The following is a 10727-nucleotide window of genomic DNA, read 5'->3' as shown; positions in this document are numbered from 1 at the left end:
ACCATGTATAATTAGCAATATCTAGTATTTACCCTCTTACATCAGTAATTTATCCACCTCACCTGGTTTCAATGGTGAGTTTTTTGAGTACTTCTTTGGTATATACACATTTAAGTAGATGTATATTACTAGAAAAAAAAAATTGGTGTGAACAAGCTGGGCCGATTAACTAATTTGAAGAAGAAAATTACAAGCCTATTCTGATTTTTTTAGAATACATACACATTAATCCTGTCTCAATTATCACCAATATTGGGTGTTGGCAACATGATCTCACCATTCAACTCAATGTAAAAAAGATAAATCAAATAAAATTATCTGCACCCTTGATTTCTCTTCCACCAAAAAAATAAAGCTAGCATTTTTTTTTCTTTTGAAAAAGTAGATGTCTGTTTGGCTCACCAATTTGTTTTAAAAAAACAAAGGGTAAGATTCCCAACAATGGGTGTGGTGTGAGCCCATTTTGCAATGAGTCCAAGATAATATTCTTTTTCTCTATCGATTTCTCTATTTCTTTTTGGGTAAATTACTAAAGGAGGATAAAATATTTTAATATTTACAAAAAAGAATCTATTTTATTAAAAATTACCAAAAATGAATTAAGTCGCTGGACAGTCCAGCGTTTTAGTAACTCGTCGAACTGTCCAGCGTTTTAACATGTTAAAATACATTGCTTTACCCTTTTGATGGTTAAAATGTTGGACTGTCCAATGTTTTAACATCTCACTAATTTAGCCTCCATTTAAAATGTTGGATAGTCCAGTGAGTTACTAAAAAGCAGGACAGTCCAACAACTTAATTCATTTTTGGTAAAAACATTTTAAAATAGATTTTTTTCTAATAAATAAAATATTTTACTATCTTTTAGTAAAATATTTTTACCAAAAATGGAGATCCAAATAAACCCTAAAAACTAAAAATCACAATATAAAGTGGCAAATATAGTATCTGATTTACGAATCATAACAATTGTTAAGGATCACTAGATCTAAACCCTAGTTCCAGAATACATCAGAGACAGCATAAAAAGTAGAGAATTTCTTAAGATTCTAACGCAGTAATATTACCCTCTTCATCTGATGGGTAGAACAAAGCTGAGAGGCAATTCTTCAAAATGTGGAGGCTGAAACGTTTCAACAAGCTTCAGTTCGATTTGGTTGGACAGTGATATTGCCACACCATTATTGGGCCATTCTATTTGCACCACCTTTATGCTCATTGCACCCACTTTATTCAATACAAAATTACTAATTACTATGGGTGGCAATGCACCAGGTCGTGCCGTTTTAAGGTAAGGGTATAATGAAAATTTATCAAATTCAAACCTGACCCATTTAATAATCGTGTCAAAACCTTAAACCTAATCCATCTATAAGTAGGTATACCTGACCTGACCCATATATAACCTGTTTTATAAAATTCTAATATTTATTGAAAAAAATAAATTCATTTTCACTACCAAAAATAAAATATCATTACTAAAAGTAAATTCACACAATCATAAACCAATATCTACCAGCATAAATTAAGTATCACAAAATATAAACTAAATTTTCTCACAAAAAATGAGTAATTTAAAAAATTATAGAAAATGTAGACATGGGATGTTCATCCTAAAACCTTAATACTATGTTGTTTAGAGTCTTCACCATTTAAAAAAAATTTGGTGTAAATGGGCATCTAAAATGATTTTGAAATTAGTTTTCTCATTATAGTGATTGTCATTTATGAAAATGGCACGATCTACATAAGATCTAAGTAGGAAGGTTCGGTTAGAGGATTGGGAAGGTGTTAACACCTCATCCTCTCCACCAAAAGACTACCTTGAAACTTGCTAATCTTTTGAAAATTTTAATAAAGTAAAAAATGGATGTTTAGAGGTAATGTGTGTAATAAGTGAAAATGTACCCTTGAAGAAGGCTTTGATATCAATGTAAGACATTAAGAATATCCTATGAAAAGGGATAACTTATATACTCTACATTATTTTCATGAGTATGAATATTGGTTTGGGCTTTTTAGAAAGACTCTGTGATGGAGTTACTTTAATACCATAATCTTAATGCATGTATGCAAGGTTATAAACTTAATGTTTCAACTCCAACAAGAGGGTGACATATTTTTTCATCATTGTCAAACATATGTGAATGAATGCATGGTGTACAACATGCTGCATGAGATATATTATAAGGAAAAAAAGGATTCAACCCCCATCCTTTCGGTCGAATCAAAGTCCAACCTACCAGAAGTGGGAAAGGGTGTGCATTATATCCTAAAGATTTTCTAGAACATAAAAATAAATTGAGGGTTAAGAGTAAAATATGCAAATACTTAAATAAAAATCATAATCTACACCCACCTTGTCCCTTGATGTTTTTGAATGACATTGAATCTTAAAAGAGAGAACTTGAAGATTGAGAATTTCAATTAAGGGTTGGAGGTTAACGAAGGTGAGGATTTTTTATTGAGAGTTGAGAGATAAATGAAAGTTCTTAAATTGAAGGTTGAGTTAAGAAATGGTGAGTAGAGATTTTGGTAGAGCTTCAGGTTGAGAGATAGAGGCTTGAGAGCATGAATTGCTCATAGGAAATGATGTTATTTATAGAGTTTTAAAGAACTTTTGAAGGTAAAGTGGTCCAACCCTAAAAATAAAGAAAAAAATACATGAGGTTTTGGTTGTTTATTTTGAGGTGAAATTTGTGAGATGAAACTTGTAAACACCCCAATTTGAACAAGCCCCCACTCAAAAGGGTCCAAAAATAATAATTTTTCAATAAAATTGGTCAACGGGCCTTAAAAGCCCGAATCACTCAAATATGACATTTTGATCGAACCGAGGTCCCTAAGACCTCCTAGTGGTCTAGTGGGCCCATCAAAAGGACTTGACTTACCCTACACCTTTTCAACCTCCACCGCTCTCCTTTCAAAGCGAAAATACTCGATTTTTCAATAAATTCACCAACAGGCCTAAAAAACTTGATTTGCCAACACGTGGTATTTTGATCAATCCAATTATCCCCAAAATCCCTAAAATGATAAATAAATACAAAATGAGACTTGGAATACCCACCATCTCCTATAACCTTTATCGTTCTGCTCCCGAATAAAAAATACCATAAGCTCACTTAAGGCCCATAAACCTTCAACCCTCTTAATCAATTTCTTACCTCCCCTCCCCTAACATAAGTTTAACCCCATTTTACCTGTGGATATGTGATTTATTCAATTTTGAATATATCATCCACTTTGGGGGATTTTGGAGTCGTCATCATTCATATTTAAAATGGGTGTGAATGGTCACCCGGATTGTATATTTTTGAAAAATCATATTTTTTGACATTTGATAACTCTCGTACGGATATGACTCATTTGGTCAAACTTTTGATTCAAGGTAAGGGGGTCCATTTTATGGAGTAGGGAAGGTGTTTAGCACCCTACTCCATCCACCATTGGTGACAACCTCGAACTCAGTCCATCTTGAAAATAAAAATAAAATAAGAAAAAGAATCAAAAAATTCGATATGTGCCATCAAGTATGAGAAGCTTTGATGTTGATTCAACCCATTGAGGGTACCCTTATTGAAAAAGGGGTCGTTTGATGGTTCAAACCATGGTGTGTACGTGAATGTGTGAAGAAATGGATAAGTAGAAGAGGGGAGTTGGAGGGAGTGTTCTTTTATCCAAACCCACCTTGCTCCTTTGTTGACTTTCTTTGCCTTTTCTTGATGAATCCCTTTGACCATCTTGAATTTGCTTGAGAAGAAGTTGAGAGTTGAGAGTTGAGAGTAGTGAGGTGAGTAAAGAGTTTTTTTTAGAGAGTATTTTTCTCAAATTTTCATTAGGTAGTGAGAGTTGAGAATGAGGGGGGTTTTATAGAGTTTGGGAGTTATTTTTAGGGGTAAGATAGGATGAAATGTTGGGATAGTAGAGAATGACATGAGTTTTGAAGGTAGAGGGTATGAAATTAGGAGTTGGGAGAGGGGTAATTATGTAATGGATATAAATGGGTTGTGTTTTGATCCAAATGATTTGAATCTTACCCAAATCATTTGGGTGGAGTGTTTGGTGAGGTGAGATGATGGGTGTCTAAGAAGGTGGTTATAATTAAGTGGTGTTTAATTTAAGAAAATGGAGGGTGTAAGAAAGTGGTTGGGAGGGTGAGGAAGATGGCAACATGTGACAAGATGTGTGCAGATTAGGGGTTTAGATCAATTAATGAGAGAGAATGACTGTTTGAGGAGGGGTGTAGGTTTAGGTTGTAGAGATGGTAGATCAGGGGAAGGTGGTGGTTGGTTAGTAGGGAATGATAATAGTAGGTTAGGGGGAGGTATTTGATTTGAAAGTAGGGGTGTAGGTTTATGTTGTAGAGATTGTAGATTAGGGAAAGTTGGTGGTTGGTTAGTAGGGAGTGATAATAGTAGAAGAGGTGTGGGTTGATGTGCTTTTTTAGAGAAAAATAATGGAATAGTTAATTTTTTAGAGAAAGGTGATGGGCGTTGGTGGTTTGATGAGGGCGGTAAGATGGGCGGCTGCCATGTGTTATTTTTTATGAAAAAGTGCTGATTGGTTTGCTGTTGGTCGGGTTTTTTATGGGTTCGGATTGTGGTTGGATATAAATTGAATATAGATTTAGGCTTGGGTTTTAGGAAGGTTGTAAGTTCTTTTGCGATGGGATAGGGTTTGTTTTAGGGTCGGGTTGGGTCTGTTGAGATATTTTGGGCTTTTCGGTTATGTGCGTTCGGTTTAGATTAAGGGGTAAGGTAAGGGATTGATTTTAGAGAGTTGCCGGTTTGGTGGGTCGTAGATGGGTTTAGGGTATTTTTGGTTTCGGCGATGGAACGGTGAGGGTGGAGGAAATGATAGGTGTACCAAGTCTCATTTTTTTTTTTATTTATTTTTTTGAGTTTATGAAAATATTGGTTTGATCCAAAATGCCACGTGTTGGCAAGTCGGGCTTTTTAGGCTCGTTGGCGAATTTTATTGAAAATCGAGAATTTTTGGGTTTGGGAGTAGAGCGGTGAAGGTGGGGGTGCGCCAATTCTTTTTGGTAGGCCCACTAGACCACTAGGAGGTCTCAAGGGCCTTGGTTTGCTCAAAATATCATATTTGAGTTATTCGAGCTTTTGAGGCCCGTTGGCCAATTTTATTGAAAGATTGTTGTTTTTGGGCCTTTCGAGTGGAGGCCTGTTCAAATTGGGGTATCTACATTACCTAAACCTCAAAACCTACCCACCATCAAAAAATCTAATCCAAAATGACCCTAACAAATTCCTAAAACCCAAAAATCCTCATAAAACCCAAGCCCAACACTACTAAGCCCAAACCCATATATCCAACCCATAACCCTAACCCACAAACCACCACTCACATCAAACCTGTAGAAAACTGAATTTATTGAAAATTCTTTGATACCCATTACAAATGCCCTAATAGGGTATTTATAAACCAATTATCCTATTTAAGAATATTCTAGAAAACTATCATATTGTAGAGGATTAGAAGAATATTCTAGAAAACTATCCTATTATAGAAGGTTACAATAATGTTCTAAAAAGTCAAGAGTGATCAAGAATAATCAAGAAGAATATCCTATTTTCCTAAAATAAGACTTGGAGATTTTTCAGCACTTCCCTCAAGCTGGTGAATATATGTTTTCCATTCCCAACTTACCAATGACCTTTTGAAATGTGGTTCTAGGTAGTCCTTTCGTTAGAACATCTACAAGTTGCCCTTCTGTTGAAACGTATGGGGTGCAAATTAAACCACTGTCTAATTTTTCCTTTATGAAATGTCGATCCACTTCCACATATTTTGTACGATCATGTTGCACTGGATTATAAGCAATATTGATGGCTAACTTGTTATCACAATACAACCTCATTGGACTGTCCCAAGTGATTCTAAGATCTTCTAGAATTATTTTGATCCACAGAAGTTCACAAATTTCTTATGCCATTATCCGAAACTCTGCCTCTACACTGGATCTTGCTATAACTGGTTGCTTTTTTACTTCTCCATGTAACTAGATTTCCTCATAGAAATGTACAATAACCGGACATCAATCTTCTATCCACCACGGACCCTACATAATCTGAGTCTGTGTATGCTTTCAAACGCAAGTTTGCTCCCTTTTTAAATAAAATTCCCTTACCTGGACTACCTTTTAAGTATTAGAGGATGTGGTGTACGGCTTGCAGGTGTATACTCTTAGGATTGTGCATGAATTGGCTAACCACACTAATAGAATATGCTATGTCAGGCCTAGTATGAGAGAGATAAATCAGTCTTCCAACTAAATGTTGATACATCCCTTTGTCTACAATCTCATCTTCTGGAGCTTCACTTAGCTTATGATTTGCTTCTATCAGTGTCTCCATAGGCCTGCAACCTATTTTTCCAGTTTCCTTGAGAAGAACTAGTACATACTTCTATTGTGAGACAAATATTCCTTCCTTTGAACGAACAACCTCTATACCTAGGAAATACTTCAACCTGCCTAGGTCCTTTATTTCAAACTCTTCTGCAAGACGTTTCTAGAGTGCTCCTTCTTCTTTCGCATCATTACCAGTGACAATAATATCGTCCACATATACTAGTAGTGCAGTTACTCCCCCAAAGGCCGAGTGTTTTACGAATAGAGTGTGATCACCTTGACTTTATTTGTAGCCCATTCCTAACATTGTCTTTGTAAACATTCCAAACCATGCTCGTGGAGATTGTTTTAACCCATACAATACTTTCTTCAACCTGCATACATTCTTATCTCCTGAATTGTCATCAAATCCTGGAGGCCTCACCATATAAATCTCTTCCTCTAGGTTTCCGTGAAGAAAGGCGTTTTTCACATCGAATTGGTGTAAACTCCAATCTAAGTTGGCTGCCAATGACAACAAAATCTTTACTGTGTTCATCTTAGCCACCGGTGCAAATGTTTCCTCATAGTTCACTCCATAGGTCTGTGTATAATCTTTTGCAACTAACCTGGCCTTGTATCGTTCAAGTGATCCATCAATTTTATCCTTCAGAGAAAATACCCATTTGCATCCAACAGGTTTCTTTCCTTTGGACAGCTCTACCAACTCCCAGGTTTTGTTCTTCGCGAGTGCATCCATTATAGCATGTCTCTATTCTTCTTTGCTTAGGACCTCAGATAGTGTTTGTGGTATGGTTGTGGAGTTTAGATGGGTGAGAAAGCTTTTGTGTGATGGTGACACTTTTTCAAATGACACAAAATGAGATAATGGATATTTTGTACAATTTCGGGTACCTTTTCTAATTACAATGGGTAAGTCAAGATTATTTTTTTCAAAAACTTCAGAAGACAAGTTGATGACAGGGATATCAGTATTTACCTCATTTCCAAGAACTGGTTCGGACGCTTGAGTTAGCTTCGGCTTAGCAGTGGAACTTCTCTTCCTTGAGTAAACTTGCATTGGTTTCGTGACAACTGATTCAATACAAGTATGTCCTGGGGTTATAGGTTCAAGCTGTCCAGCTTCAGGTTGTTTTGATGGCTCAACTTCTTCTTGTTGAAGTTGTTTTGGTGGTTCAGTTTCAGGCAAGGAAGGAAATATGACACTCAAAGTCATAAAGGAAGGATGTCCAAACTGAAGGTGATAAAGCCAAATCTGGTCTTTTATTGGAGATCTTGTATCTGAAAATAAGGAAGATGGATTGTCAATCCTACAACTCTTATTTTTATTCTGCACATCAAGGTAATAGAGGCCAATGCTTTTCCTTAGCATGGCCAATCGTCATCCCCGTAGCTCGGTCCTGAAAAATACAAGAGGTGGATGAAAAGGTCAAGCTACAATTCAAATCCTTTGTGAGATTTTGGACAAAGACTATATTTATTGTAAGTTTTGGAATGTGCAAAATATTTTTTAGAATTAATGAAGGACTTATGTGAATATCTCCTTGACCTGCTACAGTAGCAAATGACCCATCGGCCAATGTAATTTTTCTGTTACTAGAACATGGACTATATGTGGAGAATATAAAGGAGCAATGAGTCATGTGGTCAGTTGTTCCTGAATCAATGATCCAAGAGCGAAATGGTTACTATCCGAGACACTAAAGGCATGAGAAGAAGAAACCATACTTGAATGTGCAAATGAACACATACCCGATGGTTTCTCCAAAGAATTGAGAAGTGATCTTAGCCGTTCAATGTCTTCTTTGTTGACTCCTTGCTATTAGAATTTTCTTGAGTACCCGAGCCATCACTGCTGGTTTGTGCCAGATTAGCATGTCCCTTTGTTTGTCAATTCTGCTGCCAGTTTCTTGATCATCCCCCATTTCGACTAGAAAAGTTTTGTTGTCTCCCATGAAGTTTCCAACACTGCTTCTTCAAGTGTCATGTCTTCTTGCAATAGTTGCAGATGAAATTGGCCTTGTTACCATTTCTTTGATCTTGTCGTTTACCTTCTGAGTTTACAACAAGAGCCTTCTCTGAGGAAGTTAGTTCTCTAGGACTTGTTGTAGCTAATGCTGAGGCTTCCAACGATGCGTGTGGAATAAGTATGACTCCCCTTCAGCTTTCCTCGGCATGAACAATCGCAATTGTCTCATTTAGAGATGGTAATTCTTCATTTCCAAAGATCTGCACTCTCACTTGATCAAACTCAGGATTGAGACCCGCCAAGAAGTCATATGTTCAATCATTCTCAATAAATTTTTTGAGAATGACAGCATCTTCACTATCTTTCATCACAATACACCTATAATGATCCATCTCTTTCCACATGTTTTTCAACATATTAGAATACTCTGTAATTTAACGATTACCTTGTTTTGTAGCAATAAGTTTGGTAATATCATAAATCTAGGCTGAATCATTTACTTTTGAGTATATCTGTCAAACTTTCTCCCATATGTCCTTAGCTGTGGTGAGGAACATACAGGTGTCACTGATTTCTAGCACCATTGTATTCCAAAGCTAGGCCATGATCCTGGAGTCTGCTTCATCCCAAACAGAGAATACAAGATCATTTTTATCGGGTCCGGTACCAAGGAGATGACTGAGTTTTCCCTTGCCTTTGAGAAAAGTTCGAACCAGTTGTGACCATTTTAGGGAATTTTTACCATTAAGTCTGTAAGCAGCCCGAATATTCTACAACTCCCCTACGGCCTGATTGATCGTCACCATCTCAGACTGATTGGTGGCTCCTGACTCTTCTGACATCGTGAATTCAACAAAAGATCACAAGGGAAAAATAAATGAAGGGTAAAAATAGATGAACAACGAACAAGACGGTAAAAAAAGAAAAAAATCGATTCCCAGGATATGAGCCTAAGGCTCTAATACCATGTAGAAAATTGAATTTATTGATAATTCTTTGATACCCATTACAAATGCCCTAATAGGGTATTTATAGACCAACTATTCTATTACAAGAATATTATAGAAAATTATCATGTTGTAGAGGATTACAAGAATATTATAGAAAACTATCATGTTGTAGAGGATTACAAGAATATTCTAGAAAATTATCCTATTATATAAGGTTACAAAAATGTTCTAGAAAATCAAGAATGATCAAGAATAATAATAAAAAATATCTTATTTTCCTAAAATAAGTCTTGGAGATTTTTTAACAAAATCAATCATCATTTTTTCGTAAAAAATGACACATGTCATCACCCCATCTCACCTCCCTCATCAAACCACCAACTCCCATCTCCTTTCTCTAAAAAAATTAACTACTCAATTACTTTTTCTCTAAAAAAATCACATCAACTCACACCCCCCTAACCTACTATCATCACTCCCTACTAACCAACCATCACCTTCCCCTAATCTACCCTTATCATTACCTACAAACTCATCTTTACAACCTAAACATACACCCCTCTTCTCAAATCAAACATTCATTCTCTCCCATCAATTAAATCTAAACCCCTAATCTCCACACATCTTACCAAATGTCACCATCTCATTCACCCTCTCAACCACCCTCTTACACCCTCCATTCTCTAAAATCAAACACCACTCAATCACAACCACCCTCTTAAACAACCTCACCAAACACTCCACCTAAATGGGTTGGGTGGGATCAAACCATTTAGGTCAAAAATCAACCATTTACCTTCATTACACAACTACCCTCATCTTAACTCTAAATTTCATACCCCTCACCTTCAAAACTCATGTCATTCTCTACTCTCCCACATTTCACCCCATCTTACCCTTAAAAATAACTCTCAAACTCTATAAAACCTCCATCATTCTCAACTCTCACTACCTAATGAAAATTTGAAAAAAGTTCCATCTAAAAAATTATCTATTATCAATTCACCTGAATTCTCAACACTCAATACTCAACTCTCAACTTTCTCAAGAAAGTCAAGGAAAGTCAAAGAAGACTCATCCTTTGAAGAAAGTTAAAGAAGGTCAAGAAGAATAAGGTGGGCTTTGGACAAGGATCACCTCCTTTCTCTCCTCCCCACTTCCTTCTTCTACTTATTCCCCTCTCTACACTTACACATACACACCACAAATGGTTTAAATCATAAAGGGGCCCCTTTTCAATAAGGGTGCCCTCAACGATTTGAACCAATATCCAAGTCCCTTATCTTCGAGGGTACATATCGGATTTTTCCAATTTTTTTTTCTTTATTTTAAAATAGATCGAATTCGAGGTTACCACCAACGGTGGATAGAGTAGGGTGCCTAACACCTTCCCTACTTCATAAAATGGGCTCCCTTACCTTGAATTAAAAGTTTG

This window comes from Akebia trifoliata, chromosome 10, assembly GCF_017979445.1.
Source record: "Akebia trifoliata isolate Shusen 1 chromosome 10, ASM1797944v1, whole genome shotgun sequence".
NCBI classification, from domain to species: domain Eukaryota; kingdom Viridiplantae; phylum Streptophyta; class Magnoliopsida; order Ranunculales; family Lardizabalaceae; genus Akebia; species Akebia trifoliata.
Note: the sequence above shows the minus strand (reverse complement) of the source record.